The sequence below is a fragment of the Equus przewalskii genome, chromosome 14 (genome assembly GCF_037783145.1).
Source record: "Equus przewalskii isolate Varuska chromosome 14, EquPr2, whole genome shotgun sequence".
NCBI lineage: Eukaryota > Metazoa > Chordata > Mammalia > Perissodactyla > Equidae > Equus > Equus przewalskii.
Window position 1 is genome coordinate 39,115,646 of NC_091844.1, and position 21,708 is coordinate 39,137,353.

At 40.5% G+C, this 21,708-nt stretch overlaps 1 long non-coding RNA gene across 1 annotated transcript; it reads right to left on the bottom strand.

Moving 5' to 3' along the window:
• Positions 1-244: 244 nt before the first annotated feature.
• LOC139075755 (uncharacterized) lies at positions 245-21,192 on the bottom strand. Its single transcript, XR_011526516.1, has 3 exons — positions 21,007-21,192; positions 3,739-3,939; positions 245-344 (listed from the first exon to the last, which is right to left on the bottom strand). It is a non-coding gene; the product is annotated as an uncharacterized lncRNA (long non-coding RNA).
• Between the last annotated feature and the right edge of the window lie 516 nt (positions 21,193-21,708).

The following is a 21,708-nucleotide window of genomic DNA, read 5'->3' on the forward strand; positions in this document are numbered from 1 at the left end:
CTGTGGCCTAGGAGGACAGGGTACAGGGTCATAACAGTCTAGCAAAAAGGACTGTGGAGCCCCTGAAATATGTTTAGTATATTTGGGAATCTGGTTTAAGAAAGCTGGGTCCTATTTCAGGCTACCATGGGCTCAGGATGGGCTCTAAAGAATATCTCAATGAGGATAAATTTCTCCTTAGGCCATTTCACACACACACACACACACACATACACACACACACACACACACAGACAAATATGGTACCTGGTGCGTTAATGTTGTCCTGAGCCTCTGCCAGTAGAGTCCCACTCAGGTCTGCCCCTGTTTCAAAGTGCTCAGGATACAAATTATGTCATTGTGACCTGAAAAAAGGACGCCTATAATGAAATCTCAGGCAATGTGACAAAGTAGAATTCTAAGAATGTAAAGCAGTGTGAAACAAACAGTTTGGGCACAGGGAGGGAGGCAGGGGATGGAGAGAAGGTGGGAGGCGTCTTCCTTGCATCTGAAAAGTCACAGCACATCATCAACAATTCCTGGGAAGGCTGGCCCCTCTGCCCCTCTCCATTCAACTAGATTTGCCTCTCCTGTGTGCCTTTAGACTATTATTATTAACATAAAAAAGCCCTATGTACATTGACTGGATACGCCTTGACTCATTCTGAGTGTTATCAGCAGTATTAAACCTCACAATTTTTACTTTTTATCTGTGATTTTTACAGTGGGTTCCTGCATTCTGAAGTGGAACTATAGGCTCTTGCCTGGTCCCAGCTGTTCTCATTAAGTCCTTAATATTGACTGAATCTCCCACCAGTGAAGAGGTAGGTCATCAGAAGAGGAACAGCCATGTCTCATGTACAAGACAAGCTTAAAAAGTCATATTGCATTTTGTTCATTCATTCAGCAAAAGTCTTGGAATGAGTGCTATTGCCAGGCACCATGCCAGGTGCTGGGAATATGGTGAAGAGTAAGTTAGATAAAGTTCCTGCCCTCAGGGAGCTTGCAATCTTGTCGAGAGATAGACATTAAACAAATAATTACTTAATACAAATTGTGCTGAGAGCTGGGCAGAAGTATATGCTGTCATGGGCAAGAATAAAAGGATAATCAGTTTCAGACATGGAGTGGGACAATGGTCAGGGAGGACCCTGAGGAAGCAACTACTTTCCAAAATTGAAGGAGAAGCTGAACAAGCTAGAGGAAGAATAAGGGGGAAGAACATTCTAGGTGGACCAGACAGCAGGTGCCAAAGCCCTGGGACAGCGAAGCACTGGACATAGTCAAAGAATTGAAAGACCACATATAGTGTAGTGAGAAAGAGCAAGAGAGGTTTGGGATGAGGCAGTTACTCAATCCTTGTCTTCTATCTGAAAGTTTATTGTAAGGGATCTAATCTGTTGCTTTCCATGTGAAAAAAGCAGGTGAATGTTAAATGGCTCTAATGCTAACCTGTCCAATATAGGCAGCCACCAGTCACATCTGGCTGCTGAACACTTGAAATGTGGCTGATTCAAATTGAGATGAGTTGTACATGTAAAATACACACTGGATTTCAAAGACTTGGAATTAATAATTTTTTACATTGATTACATGTTGAAACAATATTTTTGATACATTGAGTCAAATAAAATATGTCATTAAAATTAATCTCACTCGTTTCTTTTTTAATATAGCTAGTAGAAAATTTGAAATTACGTATACGGTCTGCATTATATTTCTGTTGGACAGCGCGGCTGTAAAGTATTTACTTAGCTATGAAGAAAAACTACTTGACTATGAGGGAGATTGGGTAATTTAGGAAGGGAAATTTAAAGAATTCAGTCCCAGGAGATCTTCAAAAACAGGGCAGTAGCAAATCATCTATCTCGAATGACTTAGGAGTTTGATTTCCCTAGAGGCTGGGAAGAGAACCAACCATAGAAGCTCTTAAGGTCTCTTCCAAGGACAACAGAATCCACTTACTATCAGGTATTAGTAGGTGTACAAAATCGTTGGAAGGGCTGGAGGAGCAGGGTCTAGGTGGAGCTTCTAGGAACAACTCCCAACCCCCAGAATCACGCTGCTGCTTCTGGGGGGGAAACTGCTGCTGCCTCCACAGGAAGCTGCTGACCATTGAGCACATTGCCTCCCTCACAACATTCATGCCAGAAACGTGGATGACTCTTTCCTGATTTTACTTAATTCTGAATTCAGCTCATATGGGAGCATCTGATTGGCAGAACCTAAACTACGTTCACCATTTAGCTGAAAGGGACTCTAGGAAATGTAGTTTTTAGTGTTTCAGCTTTTGCAACAGAGCAAGACACACTAGAAGGAAGTTGCAATGGATATTGGCTGAGCCAATCCACAGTGCCTACCATAAGGGTGGGGAGAACACTTGCAAGGATGCCAATGTGCAAAAAAGAGTTCAGCACTTCCAGCCAGGCTGGAGTATGCCAACTTGGTGAGGGAAATGGAGGTATCAAGAAGGAACATGGATGAACCTTGAATATATTATGCTAAATGAAAAAAGCCAGTCACAAAGGACCACATACTGTGTGATTCCATTTATATGAAATGTCCAGAATAGACAAATCTATAGAGACAGAAAATAGATTAATGGTTGTCTAGGGCTTGGGAAATGGTGAGTAGATTGGCAGGTTGTGGTTAATGGGTGCAGTGTTTCTTTTTGAGATGATAAATGTTCCAAAACTGATTGTGGTGGTAGGTGCACAACTCTGGGAATGTATTAAAAGCCATTGAATCATGCACATTAAGTCGGTAAATTGTATGGTATGTGAATTATATGTCAATAAAGTTGTTTTTAAAAAAATGGACTCCCAGCTTCCTGAAACAAACAACCAAGTGGATGAAAGTACAACTTACTGAGATAGGAGCTCCCATTTCCAGTAATATAGCAGGCTATATCCAGACTGAACCTCTTGTTGAAAACAACTAAAATTGCTGGCTTAAATTTCAAAATTAGGGGGCCAGCCCCATGGCTGAGTGGTTAAGTTCACATGCTCTGCTTTGGTGGCCCAGGGTTTCACTGGTTCAGATCCTGGGCACAGACATGGCACCGCTTATCAAGCCCTGCTGAGGCAGTGTCCCACATAGCACAACCAGAAGGACCTACAACTATAATATACAACTATGTACTGGGGGGACTTTGGGGAGAAGAAGAGGAAGAAGAAAAAAAGAAGAAGATTGGCAACAGATGTTAGCTCAGGTGCCAATCTTTAAAAAAACAATTCAAAACCATATTCTTAAAAGCATCTTGCAATATAGTAGGGAAAATATCATGCTAAAATCTGAGTGGAGGCGTAAACCAGAAGAGATAAATGAGGCTTTGAAGATTCTTTTGACGAAATTTACCAAACTTGCAAAACCTTAACTTCAGTTTTCATGGAGGACAAAGTTCAAGACCCATCCAAGACGAGATGAGAAGCTGATAGGAGACCCTGCCCTCATAAAGTTTCGGTTAGAAATAAACCCCTTCCCCACCCCTTCCCAGCAGTCAGCAAGGAAAGTTCCTCAGTGGTGAGCAGAGCAGAGAGGGGAACTGTCCCAAAAAGTTATAACCACAGACTAGGAACATTCCTAGTGTAGATTCGCAGCCAAAATTTACATTCCTGAGTAGTCCTAAAAACCTCAAACTAAAGGATTAAGTTTAAAGCAATGGGTTACTGATAGAAACTGACGAAGTGATGCTGCATGACTTCTGAGGCAAACTCAGAAAGGCCTGCAGCTTCCACCAGGTTTTCTTGGAATACTCACTTTTGGGAGATTTCCTCTCTGAATCCAGCTGCCTTGCTGCGAGAAGTTCAAACCATATGTACCAGAACGAAGATGTCAAGTGAATGAAGAAACCTCTAGATGATTTCAGCCTCCAGCCAAATGACTCACTCTTGGTGTTCAAGTCTTCCCCACGGAGGACGCAGACCTTGTGGCGCAGGGACAAGCCTTCCCTCTTGTACCCTATCCATATAATAAGCCAAATAAAGTGATTATTGTTTTATATCGCTAACTTTGAGGTGGTTTATGATACAACAACTATAATCATAATGGATTTTATTACCTGGAAATGGATGCTGCCATAAGAAAAGCCTAAAACGTGAAGGATTAGCTTTGGGACCAGGTGGCAGGTAGAAGCTGGAAGACCTTGGACAAGATTGTTAGCAGAAGTCTGATAGGGCTCCAGAGGATCGTCAGTGAGGGTTTATAGGTAAATGAGAAAATTATTGAAAGCTGGAGGAAAAGGGAGTCTTTCTACATAGTGGTGGAAAGATTAGCAACACTGTTGCCTGCCACCACATGGAAAATAAGAGCTGTACCTAATGAACTCAGTGAGTAGTGAAAGAGATTTCTGGGCAAACTGTTGAAAGTGCCAACTGGTCTCTTTTAGCTCTGATGTTAAGACTTAGAGAGAGAGATGAGCTAAGAAAACAACAAAATTTGGAAGAAATAGGAAGGAACCAGGACTTGTGGAGTTTGAAAATTAAACTATTTCTTGCTCCCAGCTGTTCCAGAGGGCAAAAAATTCTCAAATTTAAAAACAACCTCGGGGCAAAGATCAAAGCGGGGGTGGGCCTGTACGATCCCTTGTTAAGACCTTAGAAAGATCTAGGGCGGTGTCTCATAGAACCTTTCAGCTATGCAAGGCCTTGTAAGGATTTCAAGGTGTGCTTCACAGACCTTCCCTGTTAAAAATAAGGCTTCCATCAATATTATACGCATTGTCCTCATCAGCCTCACAGAGGGTCTAACGTGGAGAAAGGCCTTCTACAGTGTAACTCTGACACCACTCCATCAAGAGGCAGAATCTAATTCCCCTCCTTTGAATCTGGGATGGCCTGTATCTTTCTTGTCACCAGTAGAATGTGGCACAAGCAACACTGCCTGACTTCCGAGTCTGGGTCAGAAAAGACTTGCAGCTCCCACCTAGTTCTCTTGGAGCACATGATCTCAGGTTGCACCCATAGCATGGTGGCTATGAGAAGCCCAAGCCACACGGAGAAGCCTTAAGCAAGTTGTCCAGTCAGTAGTCCCATCTGAGGCCAGCCTTTGCATCATACCAGCCCAGGCACCAGATGTGAGCAATAGAGCCTTCAGATTATCACAGCCCCCAGCCATTCAAGTCACCCCCAGCATTTGTGTCTTCCCTGCTTAGGGCCCAGTCACCATGGAACAGAGACCAGGTATCTCTGCAGTGACCCCTCTCCCCCAAATTCCTAACCTAGAGTTTGTGAGTGTAATAAGATGGTTATTGTTTTACACCACTAACCTTGGGTTAGTTCGATATACAGCAATGGAAACCAGAATAGGAAGCACAACACAAAGACCCAAAAGGAGGTGGTACCGCAGATAAAGGTGGGCTACTACTGGGTATTTGAAGTAATCATCCTCACTGTTGTTTTCTGCCATGAGAAATCAAAAGTAAGATAAAGAAGAAAAAGGCAAGATCATCTGAGATGGGAGTGGTTGCGAAAATCATGGAGATGTGGCTTACACTTCTGTATAACCCCTAGACAGAGCACGTTACTCATTTTTGGTCTTTCTATTTGTAGTAGAGATAAATACAGAGGCCTCTGGTCCTACCCAGGTTTGCTTTGCATGAGGCTTTCTTACAGAGTAGGGCCCAACAAGGGCAGCTTCCCCCACTGCCCCCTGCCCCGCACCGAGCAACAACCCAGCAGATGTCTAAGCTGGCTCTCCACACGTCCCTGTTCTACTCCTTGCTAAAGCCGACACCCACTGCAGACGCTGGGACTGGGCCGTTCCATCCCACCTCCAGCCAAATCATCTCTCTGTTAGCGGCCCTGGTTGTTGGATCACTGGAAAAGAAAAAGCAAGACATTCTGTAGAGTTTCTTTTGGCCCAGATATGATTCCCCTGTCTCCTGGGCCATTCTCCTTCAATGGGTATCAATTTCAAGGACACCCTGCCGTGGCTCACTCTAGCCCATATTAATTCTATAGCTATGTGTGAATTCTAAATCAGGAGGCATTAGATCTTTGGGTCATTTGCACATGGTTTTCACTTTGGAATGCATTCAGGGTGCAGGGCAAATGCCTGCTGACCCCATGTTTATTTTTTCAGCTGGTGATTGGAGTTCTGGTCCAGTTATAATAGATGGACATGCCAATGTCTTGTCCATTTTCAGCTTTACTGCAAATCTTGCATTGCATCGGGGTCATATTTCTAATCTCAGCATGCAAAAAAGAAGTAATTTTCACGTCCATGTTTACAAAGTAAATACCATTGTGTTTGCCCCCCACCTCCACCCAGATAGAACTATTTTAAGAAGAAAAGACATGCATATTAAAAAATAAAATTTTAAGCTTCTGGGGGAATGTTGTTAATATAAAAGTATTTTTAAATTATAAAAGCTTTTTAAAAAATATTCTATTCTATTATCTGTGCCCACTCTCTGCCTGTAGTATCTTACACCTCCTCGACTGAATAACAGTCTTCCTTCTTCTATGTGTTTATTCAATCATGTAGTAAATGTTGATTGATTGCCTACTGTGAGCCAGATATTGGGGACACAAGAGTGATTAAGACAGACAAAATGAAGTTCTTGCTTTCATGGCATCTACATTTGGGTTCAGGGAGACAGACAGTAAACAAGTAAACAAATAGATAAGGTAATTTCACACTGAGATGCTTTGAAGAAAATAAGCAGGGGTAAATGAACAACTAACAGAGGTCACTTTAGGTAGAGTGGTCAGGGAAGGCCTCTCTGAGACCTAGAAGCTATGAAGGAGCCAGCCTTGCAAAGAGCCTGGGGAAAGAGCTGCAGGCAGAGGGAACAGCAAATGCAGGAGCCCAAGAGAGGAAAGAGCTTGGAAGAAATCAGAACAGAGCTGGAGAGGTAGGCAAAGGCCAGATCATGCAGGAGCTTGTGGGCTTCCACACTGACATGATTTTTGCCAAGGGAGTGACATGATCATATTTATATTTCTAAAGTATCATAGCTTACTTTGGCTGATGTGAGGAATGGATGGGAGGTGGGTTGGGAGCAAAGACAGGAAGCTGGAGACCAGATAGAAGTCTGCAACAGTTCAAAAGAAGAGACTGCTTCTCTTGTGCCATCAGCAAAATATGTTTTGAGTGGGATTTTTTAGGCAATGGTCATAGATCTGCCTTGATGGATTTACATGTATTGTGAGATTATAATAAGATATCTCTTGACATCTTTGGTTCTGTGTCTCACCAACTCAATGAATCACCATCTTCAACCTTTGAAAATGCAATAACACATTAATTCAATGCTACAAATGTTTTGAGCACCTGATATGTGTAGGGCACTGTGTTAAGATTTGGATTTGCAAAAGTAGATGACTCTTGGTCCCAGCTCTCTAGGAAACCACCGTATGAGAACAAGCAGGCAGCCTACCAGAAGCAAGCAAATCAGTAACAAGATGGTGCTTTGTTTTCCTTGTAGCAGTAAAATAAAACCCTCAGAGCCCTGGGAGCAGAGTGATTCTACAGACCTCTAGATGGATTTGGCAGAGAAGAAGAATCAGAAAGACTTCACTAATGTCAGAAATGAAAAGCGAATTTGTATCCTCAACTTTATTTCACCCATGCAGCCCTCCCTGGAGTGGAGCCCCTGCAACTGATTTGCTGGTGTGATTTCCTCTTTATTTCCTTATATCTGGAATGGCAGAAGCCGGTGAAAAAGAGAGGTCCTCTGACTTCAACAAAGGTTCGAGTCGGCTCCTTCATAAAAAATGACTTCTTCATTCAAACAAAATATTTCCCACAATGCAATACCACATCCTTCCCTTGCCAAATAAAAACAACTTCCATGAATCGTGACATTTAAATAAAAAATGTTTGGAAAATTTCTTTAGAAGAGAGACATGGCACGACAGCAAGCTAGAAACTAAGCTCTGTCCCCCCCTTTTGCTCTTAGCACTTCCGTGTGCAAGTTTGTAAGACAGAATTGAGCCCTGTAATGGTTCTCAACCCTGGCCACACATTGCAATCACCTGAAGAGCTTTTAAAAAAATACTGATGCCTGGATCCTAGCCCCAGGGATGCTTATTTAATTGGTCTGAGGTATGTCCTAGGCATAAGTATTTCTTAAAACCTCTTTCCAAGTGATTCTAATGTGCAGCCATGATTGGGAACTGCTGGTCTGTTAGCCCCTTAAAGAGTTGTACTTAGGGCCAGGGACTAAAATACAGACTCAAAATAAAGCAACCTGTTTCCACAAACTAGATGTAGTTCCCCCACCATGCGGTCCTACAGTTCCCTGTGCTTTCCTTCATGGGATTCAAACAGTTTGTAATTGTGTGTGTGTGTGAGAGAGAGAGAGAGAGAGAGAGAGATTACTGGACTAATGTCAGTCTCCCCATTGGAATTAAGATTCATGAGGACAAGTTGTCTGTGTACCAAAGCACTATAGCATTGTGGTTAAATACACAAGTTCTAGAGTCAATCTGCATTGGACTCCCAATTCCATCACTTGCCAGCTGTGGGACCTTGCATATATTTCTTAACCATCTGTATCTCAGTTTCCTTAGCTACAAAATGGGACTGTGGAAAAATTAGGGTGGTCATGAGAATTATATGAGATGTGTGGTAGTTTTAAGATATGTCTGCAAATTCTTCAGCTCACTCTTCCCTCCAAAATGTGGAGCTGAAGTTCTCCTCCCTTGAGTATGAGTGGACTTAGTGACTAACAAATAAAATATGACCGATGTGATAATGTCTTTGAGATTAGGACATAAAAGGCATGTCACTTGCTTGGATCACTTGCTCTGGAGCAAATCAGCTGCCTTCATGTGAGGACACTCAATCAGCCAACAGAGAGGCCTATATGGTGAGGAATTGATGCCTCCTGCCAATAGACCTGTGAGGGAACCATCCTGGAAGTGGATCCTCCAGCCTTCAGATGATGGCAGTCCCTGCCGACATCCTGACAGAAACCACCAGAGAAACCCTAAAGCAGAACCGACCTGCTAAAGCACTCCAGAATTCTTCACCCACAGAAACTGAGATAATCAATGCTTGCTGTTTAAACTATTACATTTTAGAGTAATTTTTTACCCAGCTTCAGAGAACTAATACAAGCTGATAATGTTATGTGCAGTAAGTACTCAGGAAATATTAGTCATTGTTGTTACTGCTATGTCCTCCTTTGTATCCTTAGCACCTAACTCCTGCTACTTAATAGGAGCTCAATATATAGATGGGAGTAAATAAATAGATGAACAGACACACAAAGTAAAATGAAGGGTTGAGGCAATCATCCACGGCAGTTGTTTCTGAAATTATTTGAGAAAGGACATTTTCAAATGAAATCTTACTGTATGTTATCAGTCAGGGTTGAGTCAAGAAAACAGAAACTACTTTAGGTGCTTCAAACAGAGGGAATTTAATGTTAGGAATTGGTTACACAGGCAATGGAAACACTGAGAAGCCAAACAGGAAGAGTGAGGCAACCTAGAGATTAGCTGGAGCAGGAAGCTGAGATTTTTCTTAGAGGGAGGAGGACAATGAGAAGAAGTGGTATTGCTAGAGACCAGAAGTTTGGACCATCCATAGTGAGACCGAAGAACGAGGATTGTTGGGCCAGAGGCGTGAAAGAGAAGCCACCTGAGTCAGAGATAGAGAGGAAGAAACACCTTAGCTTCTTCATTTCTCTTGCCCTCCAGTGCATCCCATTGGCCAAATCTCCCAGAAAGCCAGCTAGTCACTGAGCCCTGGGAAATGAATGTAGTTCCCTACAAAACAGAGCAGAGCAGAAGGGTGAGGAATGGCTCTGAGGACAAAATTATATGTACATAATTGATACATGTAATTATATATATGTGTACATGCATATGAAGTATATGTATTATAAATATGTAGATATATAGACAGGAAATGAAAAAGCAAATGTCGAAAATGACCAGCACACACCAAAAAAGAAAACAGATAAAAGCATTATTTTATTTATCTTACAAATTTAAGTGTAAAGCATTTACACTTTTTGTACAATTGATAAGAACACATGTTAATATATTGGTAGTGTCTAGTGTGTTAAAATTTAATATGTTGCATATTTAAATGTATATATAGCTCTTATTTTTAATTTTTAAATAAAATTCTGGATTTGGGAAACTACTAATCTAGGTAATCAATCAAAATGCTTTTACTCTAAAAGTTACTCTTTTTCTTTGGCCATAAATTGACAATATTAAGATAATGATACAATTTGAATAAACACTTGATTAGAATAATAATATTATATAAATGTTAGTTTCCTAATTTTTATAATAGTGCTGTGGTTGTGTAAGAGAACAAACTTGTTTTTTAGGAAGTATACATTAAAGTATTTAGGGGTAAAGGGGTATTATCATATGTGTATCATGTGTTTCAAACTGTTCAGGAAAAAAATTATGTAAATATGGAGAGAGAGAGGGAAAATGATAAAGCAAATGTGGTAAATATTAACGTTTGGGGAATCTGGGTAAAAGGAATTCTTGTACTACACTTGCAATGTTCATGTAAGTCTGGAATTATTTCAAGATCAAAAGTTAAAAATAAATAAAAACATTTTGCTTAAAGGAAATGTGATTTAATATGAAGGAGTGGGGGGAGATTTGGGAGGGAATGATTAAGAAACTAGTTAAGAAGATAAAAGAAGAAAGACAAACTTTTGGCCAAATCTTAAAATGGGCCAGCATGGTCTCTTTCAGTCTCTGACAAGAGGCAGTGTCTATAACTTGCAGCTGATGGCTGGGGACGTTCTTGCAGCTGTTGACATCTTCAGCTCAATACCCACAAACCTCTGGAAGGTGAAGATGGAAAGCAACAGCCTGGCAGGATTTACAGAGCATTCTAATACTCTTAGCTCCCCTCCCTAGTGGCAAGTCTCAAAATGAAAGACACCAGACCTGGAGAAGAATTTTGAGAAATTTAGGACATTTGTAAATGTAAGACGATGAAGGAAATCTGATTCACTTAGCAAGTAGGGGGAAAAATAAACCTTAAATGATCTAGAAAATGGTAAAAATGTGGGATGATGCTTAAAATTCCAAGACTAGTCTTCAGAAATCCAAAGAGGCCATCAGCATATTGTAAATTAAATTTCCTGAAAGATCATCTGGGATTAAACTAGTACCCAGCATTTGTGAACTTCATATAGAGGCAAAGAACTTTGTCTGCTGTAGATTAATGAGAACATTAATGCAGAAGTTTTCTCTAAAATTGAGATGTGACACCCGAGAGCACAGCTCAAAAATTGTATCAAACACTGCTTACCAATCTTACCAGAAAATGACTGGCACCCAGGGAAAAATGTACAAAGAAAACAAGCAGGCAATTTACTAAGAAGAAATGCAAAATTCCAAAAAATACATATTTTTTAAAAATATGACCAATAATAAAAAATTACAAATTTATGCAATGATGAAGTATTATTTTTATCTATCAAATTAGCCAAGTTGCTTTTTAAAAACTTTTAATACCCAGTGTTAGTAAAAGTGAGACAAAGGCATGTATACATGTATTGTACATATCAAGAAAGAGCATAAATTGGTGCTTTCAGGAGTGTAATTTAGCAATCCATTTAAAAAGACTTAAAAATACACAGGCTATTTGACACAGAAATTCTACTTCTTGGAGTTTACCTTAAGAAAATAATCATGAGCATCCCAAAAGATTTTGCCAAAGGAATATTTATAAAATGGAAAAATTAGAACAGCCTATATTGTAAAAATATGCATATCCGTAGCTTGGAGTATTATGCGGCCATTAGAAATAACATAAAGGAAGAACAGGTTTAAGGCAGGGAAAAATAGTCTCATTATATTAAGTAGGGAAAAGTGGCTTATAAAACAGTGATGTCCCTTTTTTTTTCTGAGTAAGATTAACCCTGAGCTAACACCTGTTGCCACTCTTCCTCTATTTGACATGTGGGTCGCTGCCACAGCATGGCTGACGAGTGGTATAGGTCTGCACCTGGGATCTGGACCTGAGAATTGGGGCCACCAAAGCAGAGTGTGTCAAACTTAACCACTAGGCCATGGGGCTGGCCCCAATGTTACATTTTTTAAAAAAGCTTACTTCTGCATACTTGCAAGACTGAAAAAATTTACACCAAGTGGTAAGTGGTAAGAGTATGGGCAATTTTAATTTTCTTCCTCCTGATCATCTGTATCTTGTAAGTTTTCTTCAATAAACAAAAATTATCTTTTAAAGTATTTGGAGTATTTGTTTTTAGTTACAAACCAAAGTTACAGAAGTCACTGGGGACTTTGTAAGAAGGATGCAGCCCCTGCTCACTCTCATGCCTTTTCCCAAAGAGAAAGAGTTAGGGAGACTCCTGCTGGACCACAGGACAGGGCCTACTGGGGAAGCTGAGGCCCCCAGCCCAGACCTGTCAATAAAGGGATGTAGGGGATGCAGACTTTGGACTATTTGGGAAATTCTGAGAATTTAGGAATTGGTAGAATCAAGAAATACACACAGAGTGATCACATGAATCCTGGAATGCTCCCTGATTAGGAAAAGGAAATTCAGATTTTGACTTTTAAAATTAAAATCAAAGATGATAGTACTCTTGGCTATTCTTGGTACAAACCCTGTGTTCAATTGGCCAGCCAGATCTTTTCCTCTAAACTTCAGTTTAATTAAACATATTTTTCCTAAATTATGTTGCTGAAGTCTGAAAATGAAGTTAAGTGCTCTCAACCTAGCAGACTATTCCCATGCTTAACCAAGAGATCATACGTAAGAAAAAAGAGAATTTTTTTTTAAAGATTCATTTGAGTAAAATCAGACTTCAAGTAGTGCCTATTTATGAGGGCCTCTAAAGGACAGAGAGAAACAACACAATTCATTTGGGGTCAAAAACTTCCCTGGACCACTCCTTCTCTGCCTGGGCCCCTGAGAGACCCTAACCCCTCAAATCGCAGACTGTCTCCAGAAATCGTCCTTTCTCAGGGTACTCAGAGGCACGGTCCGTACTAGATGCCCTCACAGCCGCTGCCATAGGACAGTTCTCTACTTAAAAAGGAAAATTTGCATTCCAAGTTTGATAGAAAAATCTCCATTCCAACTGAACTGTAATTAGAAACCTAAGTCATTTGTACATCTTGGAAGAGAGATTCCAGATTTTCCAAAGAAATGCTTGAAGGAATCATTTCCTCAAAACTGAAATTGTTACCCTCCATCTGGGAAATTTAATTTCATGCTCCCAAATGGATATTATGGGCATCGCATTGTTTTGCAGAGCACACATAGCTCTAATTATATGGAAACAGTGCACCAAGGAACCACATGGCAACCGTCATGCGATTGGAGGGTAATTATCGGCTCCTTTCCTCTAAAGCCACACAATAAAATATTAAAATTGTAAATAACGCAGTAATTAACCTGTTAACTCTTTGCACAGTGTTTTGCTAGGTGTAACACCCTGGGAGAGGGAAATGTTTAATCATAAAAAGTTCAAGCCTCAATTTCCCTAAACAAAAGGACTTCATAACAAAAGGAAGAAATGCTAAGATCTACATAGCATTGAGCCAAAAAGAAGCTGAACTGCCTGTTTTTGCCTTAAGGAAACTGTAAAGTCTTAGATATCCAGCTTTGGGGAAATTGGAGCCATAATGTTACTCAACCCTGTTAATTTTGCTAGTTCATTCAAAATAGAAAGGATCCCAACCTGTGAAATGGGATCAGTCTAAAGTGATTTGACAACTTGAAGTGGTTACTATTGAAGCCTGCCTCAGGAGCTGTCTCCCTAAACTGCCACATTCCTCCCAGCTCTCTAGATGTTTCTTATTCAACAAATATCTGTATTACGATCCTACTAAAGTGTGAGGTAAAGAGATTCCTAGATAATTTCTTTGAGCCCTCCAATATCCTGAAGCTTTGCTAAGCAAAGCATCGAACAGAGTCCCAAAATGAGTCATGACAGAAAATTCTAAGATCAGTGCCATAAGTTTTATGCCAGCTGTCAGAGCCCCTGATTACACTAAGCAGTCAGTTTTTACTCTCTGAGCGTCTTCCCTGCCCAAGCACTGTAGGCTGATTGAGCCCATCAAGTTGGCTTTAAGCCCTTTGGAATATGGAGCTAGAACTTCAACTTTTCCATCAAAGCCAGCCTCTGATTTTGCGTCCTAGGTGGGCAGCATACATTTACAGGGCACCAACCTTTGCAGAATGATCTGCACCACACATTGCAGGAGAGTCAGGGGCTGAGAAACATTATTCTGATGCCATAAGAGTTTACAGTCAAGCTAGGGATTAAGAATTTTGGTGCTGGAAAGGACTTAAGGGAAAGAGAGATCAAAGTAGAGAATTGTAAAGTCCCATAGTCTCAGGGTGGTCAGTCACTGTTCACACCCACCACCTACCCCCTGACAATGATAGGGGGCTGCTTACGCTAGAAAGGCTATAAATGTTTACTTCAGTTTTAAATAAATTATTACATGTTATTATGTAGGTAATGCACATGCTAATTTCAAAAGGCAGAAAAATGTATAGAGGAAAATGTTTCCCTACCATTTTGGGTCCCCAGCCGTCGAATTCCCCAACTCAGAAGCAATGCATGTTGCCACTTTCTTACACATAATTGTAAAGATAGTCTGTGCATCTATAACATGTGTATTCGGAGGGAGATATATACAAAATAGTATGTTATGAGTACTAGTCTGCTTCTTGATATTTTCACTTAATTTGGCGATTACAATCTTGGAGATTCCATATCAGTATATATAGCCCTTCTTTATTTTTTAAATTTAATTTTCTAATCAGAAATTAGTCACATGACTCAAAATTAACTTAAAAATAAATTTAAACAACAACTACAGCAAAGTTGCAGGGTGTAAAATCAACATACATAAATCAGTAGCATTTCTATATGCTAACAATGAACTAACAGAAAAAGATCTCAAGAACTCAATCCCATTCACAATCGCAACAAAAAGAATAAAATACCTTGGGATAAATTTAACCAAGGAAGTGAAAGATCTATACAAGGAAAACTACAAGACCTTCTTGAAAGAAATCGATGACGACATAAAGAGATGGAAAGACATTCCATGCACATGGATTGGAAGAATAAACATAGTTAAAATGTCCATACTACCTAAAGCAATCTACAGATTCAACACTATCCCAATCAGAATTCCAATGTCATTCTTTACAGAAACTGAACAAAGAATCCTAAAATTCATATGGGGCAACAAAAGACCCTGAATTGCTAAAGCAATCCTGAGAAAGAAGAACAAAGCTGGAGGCATCACAATCCCTGATTTCAAAACATACTACAAAGCTACGGTAATCAAAACAGCATGGTACTGGTACAAAAACAGATGCACAGATCAATGAAACAGGATTGAAAGCCCAGAAATAAAACCACACATCTATGGACAGCTTATCTTTGACAAAGGAGCTGAGGGCCTACAATGGAGGAAAGAAAGTCTCTTCAACAAATGGTGCTGGGAAAACTGGACAGCCACATGTAAAAGAATGAAAATCAACCATTCTTTTTCACCATTCACTAAAATAAACTCAAAATGGATCAAAGACCTAAAGATTAGGCCTGAAACAATAAGTCTTCTAGAAGAGAATATCGGCAGTACACTCTTTGACGTCAGCTTCAAAAGAATCTTTTCGGACACCGTAACCCCTCAGATGAGGGAAACAATAGAAAGAATAAACAAATGGGACTTCATCAGACTAAAGAGCTTCTTCAAGGCAAGGGAAAACAGGATTGAAACAAAAAAAATCCCACTAATTAGGAAAAAAATATTCACAAGCTATGTATCTGACAAAGGGTTAATCTCCATAATATACAAAGAACTCACACAACTCAACAATAAAAAATCAAGCAACCCAATTACAAAATGGGCAGGGGACATGAACAGATATTTCTCCAAAGAAGATATACAGATGGCCAATAGACACATGAAAAGATGCTCATCATCACTAATCATCAGGGAAATGCAAATCAAAACTACACTAAGATATCACCTTACACCTGTTAGAATGGCAAAAATATCCAAAACCAAGAGTGACAAATGTTGGAGAGGTTGTGGAGAAAAGGGAACCCTCATACACTGTTGGTGGGAATGCAAACTGGTACAGCCACTACGGAAAACAGTATGGAGTTTCCTCAAAAAGTTAAGAATAGAAATACCTTATGACCCAGCCATCCCACTACTGAGTATCTATCCTAAGAACCTGAAATCAGCATTTCCAAAAGTTCCATGCACCCTTATGTTCATCGCAGCATTATTCACAATAGTCAAGTCATGGAACCAACCTAAGTGCCCAGCAACTGATGATTGGATAAAGAAGATGTGGTATATATATACAATGGAATACTACTCAGCCATAAAAAAGGACTCATTCACAACAACATGGATAGACCTTGAGGGTATTATGTTGAGTGAAATAAGCCAGACAGAGAAAGACGAACTCTGAATGACTCCACTCATAGGTGGTAGTTAACATATGGACAAAGAGAACTGATCGGTGGTTGCCAGGGGAAATGGGGGTGGGGGGAGGGCACTAGGGGTGAAGTGGTGAACCTACAACATGACTAACAATGATGTACAACTGTAATTTCACAAGGATGTTAACTTTCATAACCTTAATAAAAATAATAATAATAATAATAAATTTAAAGTTTCTCTGTCACCCATGTCTCAAGTCACCTGTTCCTAACCTATCCCCAAGAACTAACCTCTATTTTTTGTTCTTATGTAAGTTTCCAGAATTTCTGTATGTTTATGCTTATAAGTCAATGGATGTTCTTTTATTTCTCATATTTTAAACAAAAGGCAGAATACTACACATACTCTTTAGCATTTTCTTTTTTTCATTTAACAATATGCTTTCAGGTTGCGGGCAGCTCTTTGCTCTCTTGCAATGGTTCAATAGTATTCTGTTGTACACTGTACCACCATTCGTTCATACAAGTAATGCTGTAGCTAGTAACCTTGTACTTGTGTAATTTCCTACATGGGCTAGTGTTTGTAGGTTAAATTCCCAGAAGAGAAATTGATGGGTCAATGGATATTTGTGTTTGTGATTTTGATTGATATTGTCAAATTGCCCTCTACACGGACTGTACCCATTTAAGCTCCTACCAACAATGTATGAGACCCTGTTTCCCCATCTTCTGGCCAACACAGGTTTTTATCAAACTTTTGGATTCTTATAAATCAAATAGGGTAATTAATTTGTGTTAATTTCCTTTTCTCTTAAGAGCAAGGTTGGTATCGTTTCATCTGTGAAAGCATGATTTGTATTTCCTTTTCTGTGACCTATGTTTTTATATCCTTTGCCCATTTTCCATTATGTTCTTGGTCTTTTGATGACGGATTTGTGAAAGTTTTTATATATTAAAGAAATCAGCCTTCATGCCATGCATTACACACCTTTTTCCCCAGTTTGTTGTGGGTCATTGACTGTATGATTTTTTTTCATGCAGCGTATTTTTATTTTCATATCATCAAATGTATTCACTTTTACAGATTCTGGGTTTTATGTCTGCATTAGAAAGGTCTTCTCCCCAGGGGCTTATACCAGAATATCTCATATGCTTTCCTCTGGTAGTTTCATGGTATATTTTTATATTTTCAGTATCTTTTTTATACTCAAATCTTTGATCCAATTGGAATTTATTCTGATATAAAAAAGTTAAATTGGGACCAAACTTTATTTTTTGTGAGATAGCTACCCCAGTGGTCCTAAAACCTTTATTCAACAATCTACATTTTACCCAATTTAAAAATGTTACTCTACCACATACCAAATTTCTATGTGTATTTGAGCCGGTTTCTCTACTTTGTGTTTTTTCCGTTGATCTGTTTGTCTATATAGGCATGAGTGCTGTAGTTTTGATTACTGAAATCTTACAACATGGTTTACCATCCAGTAAGACCAGTCTCCCCTCAATATTCTTCCTGTTCAGAATTTTCCTGGCTATTCTTGTTTGTTTATTTTCCCACATGAACTTTAGAATCAGCTTGTCAGGTTCCCAGAAAAATAATTCTCTTGGTATTTTTACTGGGATTGTGGTAAATACTTTTAGATTAACTTAGTGAGAATTGATATCTTTATGATTTTGAGTCTTTCACTTCAAGAACATGGCAGGCCTATCCATTTGTAAGTTCTTTTGATTCTCTCAGGAGTGTTTTAAAGTTTTATTGAAATAGGTCCTGTACGTTTCTTGTTCAGCTTTTATCTTGCTTTTTTTTTCTTTGTGCAATTGCAAATAATATCTTTTCTCCTTAAATACTGAATATTTAGGACATCTGCACATCTTGGTCAATATTCTCTGATTTCAAATATCATATTACGTCTCTGAAGCAATGTGACATCAATGCCAAAGCACTTCAAGATGTCTCAAATTATGAAGCTTTCAAAGTAAATAAGGTTTTTTTTTAAAGATTTTTTTTCCTTTTTTCTCCCCAAAGCCCCCCAGTACATAGTTGTATATTCTTCATTGTGGGTCCTTCTAGTTGTGGCATGTGGGACGCTGCCTCAGCGTGGTTTGATGAGCAGTGCCATGTCTGTGCCCAGGATTCGAACCAACGAAACACTGGGCCGCCTGCAGTGGAGCGCGCAAACTTAACCACTCGGCCACTGGGCCAGCCCCCAAAGTAAATAAGTTTTAATTGACTTTAATTTTTAAAAATCTCCACACAAGGACATGTTTAGGAACTGGCTTTAAAATCTGTTTAATGGGGCTGGCCCGGTGGCACAGTGGTTAAGTTCTCACGTTCCACTTTGGCGGCCAGGGTTTCGACGGTTCAGATCCCGGTGCAGACACGGCACTGCTTGGCAAAAGCCATGCTGTGGTAGGTGTCCCAAGTATAAAGTAGAGGAAGATGGGCACAGGTGTTAGCTCAGGGCCAGTCTTCCTCAGCAAAAAGAGGAGGATTGGCGGCAGATGTTAACTCAGGGCTGCTCCTCCTCAACAAAATAAAAATAAAAATACCTCCTGTTTAGGAGCCAGCCCCGTGGCCAAGGGGTTAAGTTTGCATGCTCTGCTTAGGCGGCCCCGGGTTTCGCCGGTTCGAATCCTGGGCGCGGACATGGCATCGCTTGTCAGGCCACGGTGGGGCGGCGTCCCACATGCCACAACTAGAAGGACCTCAACTAAGATATAAAACTACGTACCGGGGGGATCTGGGAGAAAAAAGCAGAAAAAAAATAAATAAATAAAGCCTGTTTAAAAACAACAACAACAAAACCCTCTCTAGGTTAAAAAAAAAAGTAAAATCAATGAAAACTTCCTTTTTAAAAATAAATTTCTCCTACCATCCCTCCAGGATTCCCTAGAAGCAGGGATCTTAAAACATAAGTCGGATCGTCCGACTCTTATGCTTCAAATCTTCAGCGGCTTCTCATTTCCCTGTAAATAATAGCGATACCTAAGCAGACGTGCAAAGCCAGCATGAAGATCTGAACCCTTCCTTCCTCTTCAGTCTCATCTGCCAGCTCTTGCTTCAGACCTTTGCACATGCCTGCCCCCTGCCTGGAACCCACCCCGCTCCATCCTCCATACACTCAGAGGCTCAGTTTAAATGTCACTTAGGAGGCTTTCCACGACCACCACATCTAAAGGAGATTTTCCCCTCTCAATTCCACATCACAACCCTTTGTTTCCATCTTCACAGGTATCACAATTCTTAATTATTGTAACTGTTAATCTTTCAACTTATTCTTTGCATCTGCCCTAGACTGTGAGCTTTGCACGGGTAGGGCCTTTTTGGTTTTGCTAAACACATCGCCTATAGTACTGCACCAGCACAAAAGAGGGGTTCAATAAAGAATCGTTAAAAGAGTAAATGCATAGATTCCCAAGCAAGCCATCCACTTTCATTTCCTCTTTATTTTCGCTCAGCCTCTTTTTCCCCCACTTCCTCTTTTGCTGCCCAAATCCTGCTCATCCCCCAAGGTCCAGCTCAAAGGCCAGCTTCTCCAGGCCCTCCCCCTGGTGACCTGTTTACTATCCGTTCCTGTCCCTCACCTTCATGCTTGCTGAAAAATTTTCCCCACACCTAGTCAGCAACTTCTTCCAGTTCCCGTGACAGCTATTTTAACACTTCACCAGTCCTCCTTCAGGCTCCCAACCCTATCACTGCATGGAAGGACCTCTCACCTCACTTAGAAAAGAGAGGCCTTAGGATAAGTTCCTGTCATTGTAGTGGTTCCCCTTCTAAACATTTTCAAATCTCTTCCATTGTAAAGACAAGCAAATCCATAAACAAATCCCCCCCTCAATTCACCGCCCACTTGTATGAGTTATTTACCACTACGTAACAAATTACCCCCAAATTCCATGACTTAACAACAGTCGTTTAGTTTGCTCACAGCTCTGCAATTTGGACAAAGATCAGCAGGAAAGGTCATCTCTGCTCTATGTGGCATCAGCTAGGCCGGCTCAACTGAAGGACAGGAGGGTACACTTCAAGCTGGCGAGTTAATTCTGGCTGTCAGCTGGGGCTATGAGTGGGCTCAGTTCTTCTCTACGTGGCTCTTCAAAGGCTGCTTGGACTTCCCAACACTGTGGCTTGGTTCAAGAGTGAGTGTCTGAGACAGAAAGTTAGAAGGTACCAGTTTCTTAAGGTCTGAGTTCAGAAACTAGTACAGCATCACTTCCACCATGTTCTGATAGTTAGATTCAGGAGAAGGGGATATTATCCTGCTGCTTTTTTTTTTTGAGGAAGATTAGCCCTGAGCTACATCTGCTGCCAATCCTCCTCTTTCTGCTGAGGAAGACTGGCCCTGAGCTAACATCTGTGCCCATCTTCCTCTACTTTATATGTGGGACGCCTACCACAGCATGGCTTGCCAAACAGTGTCATGTCCGCACCCGGGATCCAAACCAGCGAACCCCGGGCCGCCGAAGTGGAACATGTGCACTTAACTGCTGCACCACCGGGCCAGCCCCTAACCTACTTCTTGAGGGAAGAATTGTAAAGGATCCTGTGCATATTTTAAAACCATGATACCTTTCCAAAGAAAGTAGGTTCTCTCTCTTCCCCCTTTGCAGCCAATCTACCCAAAAGAGAGGTTTCCACTCACTATCTCCTGTTCCTCTTCAGCTCTTCTCTTCTCCACCAAAAGCAATCCAACTTCAGCCTCCACAACTGAACTTGCTGTCGCCTAAGTCATCATGTTCATTCATGGGCCCTTCCAGTTTATGAGCTGAAGGAGTTAAACCAGACAGAATTTTTAGCTTGAGGTCCAAGGACCTCTGAAATTGGATGTATAATCATGCATACCAGTGCGTTTTTCTGGATAGATGCCATCGCATTTATCAGCTTCTCAACAGGATCTGTGTTTTAGAAAAGATTACTGGCCAGTCAGGGCTCCACAGGGCCTCCAAGTACCTTAGCTTTACATTTCTGTGTCTGTTAATAACAACAAAGCTAGCATTTCTTTGGGATCTTTCTAAGTACCAGGTACTATTCTAAAAGCTTTATGTTCGTGACGTCATTTCATCCTCACAGTTACTCTCCCAAATAGGTATTATTATTACCCCATTTTACAGATGAGTAAACTGAAACACAGAGATTTTGCTATGCACTGAATGTTTATGTCTTTTCAAAATTCACATGTTGAAACTCCAATTCCAGGATGATAGTATTTGGAGGTAGGGCCTTTGGGATGTGATTAGGTCATAACGGTGGAGCCCTCATGCGTGGGATTAGTGCCCTTATAAGAAGAGGCCAGAGAGCTAGCTAGATCTCTTTCCACCACATGAAGATTCAAGAAGTAGACAGT